Source organism: Haliotis cracherodii, unplaced genomic scaffold, assembly GCF_022045235.1.
Source record: "Haliotis cracherodii isolate W230 unplaced genomic scaffold, xgHalCrac1.p SCAF_4, whole genome shotgun sequence".
Lineage (NCBI taxonomy): Eukaryota > Metazoa > Mollusca > Gastropoda > Lepetellida > Haliotidae > Haliotis > Haliotis cracherodii.
The window spans coordinates 44,228,720-44,234,676 of NW_027266297.1; positions in this window are offsets into that span (position 1 = coordinate 44,228,720).

Below are 5,957 nucleotides of genomic sequence, written 5' to 3' on the forward strand. Positions count from 1 at the left end.
CCTGGCCGCCCGATCCCGTTAGTCGCCTCATACGACAAGCATAGTAGCCTTTTACGGCAAGTATAGGTTGCTGAGACCTCTTCTATCCCGGATCTTTACGGATATCAGGCCGCTGTGATATAGCTGGAATATTGCTGACTACGGCGTTCAACGTTCACTCAATACATTTCCAACATGTTTTACTTGTTTTAATGACTAAAGTAACCCTGACAAACTGCTGTAACATGTAAGAGACTTAGCCTTACAGTGACGAGTCACTTGAAACAACGGATCCTTGACTGTGTTTCTGTTAACTCAGAAATAAGTTGGTGCATACTGGGTGTGAATACAGTATGGCTCGTATCAGATATTAGAAATGTTTGTTTGTTGTTTAACGCAACCAGATCCCATCTATATAAAGACAAAACGGTGATTGATATTATGATTTACACCCCACGCCGTCGGGGTAGAATGACACGCAAGACACCGAATCCGATCCATCTGGTCGGGTATGGCAGGCATAGGATGCTTGAACCAGTTCTAACCCCGAATCCACATGGGGTCGAAGGTTAGGAAGGTAGTAAAAAATAAGTGATTTTTGTTTTTCGGGGCAAGGCTTCTTTCAAGCTGATTTCTCCACGTCCACTGACGTCCACACACTTGTGTATAGCGTGACGAAATACCGACCACAAATGATTGCTCTAAATTTCTTTTTCTAATGGTAATCAGACCTCTATAAGTGCCTGCCGTTGTGAAATAAATAGAGAAACGGCTTTGATTTCATTACAATAACTTAACTTTTTTCTATTTCTCCAATCATGTTTCGTGCATATCAGAAAAAGACTATGGATATCTTTAATCAAACCAAGGACCACATTCTACGTTGCATTCTAGGCCATCGTCATGAATGTGAAGCACGATCCAATTCCTTGCAATCTGGTTATTAAACATCGCTTTAATGCACAACGGGCCGCCAGTTTCTGGTACAATATCAGTTAACGATATCAATTTTTATGTATGCGTACAAAGTAATAATATATCATTAACCGCACGCTAATTATCTCAAATGGACATTCGAATGATGGCAATCCGTAACCAAATACCGCATTTAGAAAGTATTAGCTTTAAAATTTACATCTTCTCGCATATTTCAGCCACAAATATCCCATTTGACGCACATAAATGAAGCATGCGCACTTTAACGTTCGGGACGCATGCGATATTTTCTGACATCAAAAACTTGCTTGCATATTGAACGCCGAAACAGAGTCGCCATGTCGAGATGTCACTTATATAAATGCTATGTTTCCCATTCAGTGTTTTGTGATAAACTGTGAATCGGCGACCTGGGGATGGCGTTTTTTCACTGGTTGTGGAATTACTGGATGGTCTGTATCGGTAAATAATGAGAGCCCCGTGGAGATAAGTGGAAATATTGGGAAATATTCAACAGCTTATTGAAACCAACCATTATCATAGTCACTGTTCAACTTCTAAGGGGCCCGTTTCACAAGCGATCTTAGCGAGTATATGCAAGTATGGGCGATAAAGAAAGATGGCTTATGGAACGACCCTGATTTGGAACAAAATTTTGTTTCAATATTAGTAAAAAATGAGATAATAACATGGTAATAGTCCACGAATAATATAATATTTTCTTTTATTACATTCTTTGTATGTGAGAAAGTTTCATTATAAAACCAGGTTTACACTTCATGTATGTTAACAGGCAAGTCATAACGTCAGTAACTTAGAGTCTCAATAACTCTACAACAAAGTGATCAATAACTACAAATAGTTGGTCACGTTCAGTAAAGATCGCGTTGGATGTATTGACGTCATTTGCAGATTAAGGGCGTCATTTCTTGCGTTAATATGACGTTATCAAATACCTGATTACATTTAATTAAAATTGGAGGTTCTCACTTTGGCCAGATGGGGATGGTAAGTCAAGTTTCTTTTTGTTTTGAACCACAAACTACATTGTAGAGATTACTGTGTATTACAGTGTAACACTTGTGGTGTCACCCTGGGCAAGTGACTTAGTTCAAATGTGCCTCTTGTCACCCAGCAGGGAATGGGTACCCGATATGTGAGGTAGATGTAAAAACCTTCTAGCGCCCCCGGTTGCTTGAGTTGTATACTCCCAGGGAGCTGAGAATGTTAACTGGAATGCAAACGGATCCGCTGGTCGGGAAACAAACAAAACCGCATTTGAGCAGATACTAGTACTTAGACACCTGCGGTATATAAATGTGTAGTTTAATAATAATAATAGTAATAACAATATCAGCATAAAGTAAACCTTCAGCGTATCTTTTTAGATAGGGAAAAATAATATTGCAAACATATGGTGAAGTTGTTTCATGACAATATAAAGAAGTTTCTTTACTAAAATCAAAGCCTCATCTAAATAAACATTTATCGTTCTTTCTTTATGAATCAGGAGGATGTATTTGTCCATGATCATCATTTAGGGCTATTTACATGTACATGCATAATGTTACTCGACCATGAGGACGAATCACTACCGAAAGTTTGTTTAATAAAGGAAATAAAATGCTGCAACGAATTGTTACGAATAAATAATTAATCGTTTGTGTTTCAAGTGTAGATGGCTATATACGAGGTAGAACCAATTTCAGACCTCTTCCTGTCAGTCTGAAATTATTAAAGTTTGATTATATACAAATATATAAAACGTCCATGCCAGAGAATTATCAGTCTCAATTTTCTGAAGAAACAGATTCCACTGGGCGTAAAATCCAAAACAGCGGTGAAGGATAAACAAAGATGACGCCCGGTGTTCGTGAAAAGGCCAAGTATCACCCTACCCTATCGGTAGCAGGAATGCATTAGCTGTGAACCTTTATTAATGGCATTTTAAAATCTAGCACATACTGTTTAAGACCTACATAGAGATAATTGAGAAGTGATTGAATTGCGAGCAAATAGTGCTGGTTTGTAATATAAATATACTCATATATCTAATATGTCTTATTTTCCCATGTCTATTTCCAAAGTAATAAGTTCCAGCATCTCAACTTACAGAGACGATTTAATGTGTGAAAAGGATACTTAATGTGTGACCCCAGTGCTATTTATGATGGAGGGTAGCTGTAATGGGCTCCGCGTGCACTAAGAATTGAAAAGTTGCTCATTTCTTGATTTTAATATCTATGATTAAAACTTTTTTTAAATTGTAGAAGTGTAAATTCACGTTTTGCAAAGACGGAAAATAAGGTTACAAGTGAGATTAACGTTTAATCATTTGTTTCAGATGAGCAGTGTGTAAGTAAAACAACACGTACAGAGCAAACGAAACTTCTTTACCGCTAAGTCCTCGGAATGGTAGTTTTATATGGAGTTATAAGTAGTTTGAGACAAGCGATGTGAAGATACATGAGAAAGTCAGAATTCTGCCTCTACTATTACACCACACAGTTTTAAGCGATGTTTTGCACAAATGGTGTTCGAGTTAAAGAAGGTTTCCGGTATTTTCCTTTTTCGGCAAATATAATAAACACATATGCCACTAGATCTTCCAATCAGTGATATGATGGCTGATTTACACCTTCTAAGCCTCACATTCATAAGAATTACGTGAATTTTGTCGTTGTGGATATTGCTTGACGTCATGGTGGTATCTACGAAATAGTAAAATAAGTAAGGGTCGGTGACCTTTGAAAAATTGACAAACTTGAGCATTGAAGACGTCCAAGAAGGCCTGTCGCGAACAACAAAAATGGTCCAGGAGATTCACGATATGGTGATGACCGACCCGCGAATGACTGGGTTTCACATTGCTAGTTCAGTTGGTATTTTACAGGAGAGAGTACCTTCCATTATCACAGAAACGTTGGCTCGTATTAGCTTTAGCAACAAACAATCAAAACAGTGGTAGCATGTGACATCATCGCCGCCAAGGTGGTAAACACCGTCCCAACAGCAGGAATGTGTTCTTGGATGCCGTGGTGTCATCATAGTATACTATCTTCCAAAAGGGAAGACAATACACGGGGCGTATTATGCTGCACGGTTGAGGCAATTACCGGGTGAAAATAAAACAAAGAGATGTGTAAAGCTGAGCAAAGGTGTGCTCTTCCACCAAGACAATACGTCAGTGCACACATCAGTCATTGCCATGCCTACAATCCTCGATTGTGATTTGTACTTTTCCTTAATTTGACTTGTACCATATGTTCCCGTGATTTTTATATGTGTCCGTGACTGTTGATGACGGCATGGCAGCTCCGACGAACGTTTTGGACATCCACGAGGACGAAACTGGGGTAGAACCCCTCCAACATCGTTGGCAAAAGGGGGTTAACGTGGAAGGAGATTATGTTGAAGAAATCATATTAATGTCTTCAAGTCAAGTGTTTCTATTTGGGGCTCCGAACTTATCAGTCACCCCTCGTCCATGGTAAGCATGACCCATTCTAAGTGACATGTGATGTGACAAAAACAACAGAGACGTATTGCACGTTATATAGACTTTTCACCTTTTTTTGTCTCGTTCTGTAAAAATAGCGTCCGCAACAAAGGAGCACGTTTCATTGAACAGAAGCACTCAAGGCGGTTTCGGCTAGGTAAATGTACTCGTGTTTGGTACAAGATTCTTCAAATGTATTTTTCCCTTACAAGTAAGTAAAAAATAGGTGCTACATTTAAAGTTCAACCTTTTACTGATTGAGCACGCTAAATAAGGCAGCCATCCATTAATGGTCCCGGAAATGGCGTGGTGATGACGTCACAACCGAACGTGGGATGAAAGGAATGTTTTGATTGATTGATGACGTCAGAGATTGATAGTCACTAGTGATAGCAATCGCATGGTGTAATTACACTATTGATCTGGGCTTACCATGGGTTAATACATTCAATCCCGCAGTTATGTAAATACAGCCCTCGCACAGATTGCATGACTACCAAACGGGTCGATCTAAGGAAACGTCTTATTGTGACGTAACTACTAACTCAAGTTCGATTTCCTTTAGGCTTGAATTACACTTACAGTCATTGTCTATCAGTTTGACACAGATTGGGGAATCTTCCTTCAGATTTAACACTAAACAACTTCGTTGAACTTTAGAATTAGCAGTGTTTAATCATGGCGGGTGTGCAGAGCAAACGACAGCCATGGAATACAAAGGAACGTCCCTTGTGTGGGGAAGATCTGAATTTGTCTTAAGGAAATTGGAAATAATCGGAAAAGTAATGAAGGATGAGTTGTACGAATAGAGGAATGTAATTTTTGAAGGATTAAGACACGTCTGATATAAGTGTGTATGTTACAATAGGGAAAACTGAAGTGAAATATGAAAATTCTTTCAGAGACTCTGTTAATGAACAGACGGTTTAACCTCGGAAGATTTATGACAGGAATCACTTTCATAGTGAGATATGAATTTTAACATCCTTTTAGAAGATTAGATGAGGGGGGTTGAGGGTTACAGTTTAGGATGAGGGGGTTTAGGGTGAGGATGAGTGTTAGGGTGGGGATGGGGATGGGGATGAAAAGATGAAATTGGGGTTTCGGGTGTGGTTGGTGATGAGGTTGAGGTTGAGGATGACGGAGAGAATTAAGTAATAAGTGGTTTAAGTGTAAGTGCAGTGGCGATAAAGAGGTTGCGGAGATTGAGGAACCTCGTGAATACAAGTTAAACACATTCGGGAAAGTATAAAGTGGAAGCTTCAAACAAACTGATCAAATCGATACAAGACGTCGAGCACCCAGGTTTGCCTCCAGTGGCCCATGCTTCACATACAGTGATCATGATGAATACCCCACAAGGTTACCACAGTATAAGCTCCTGTAGGAATACGCGGACTTTTTATCTCCTAGATTACGTTATCATGACTTTCTGCATAAATGGTTCTCCTCATTCCTGAAAATGACCATTGGAGAGTTCTTGAACCGAATGATCTCAGTTCCTATTGGTTATCTCTCGGGCAGTGGTCAGCATTTCACACTG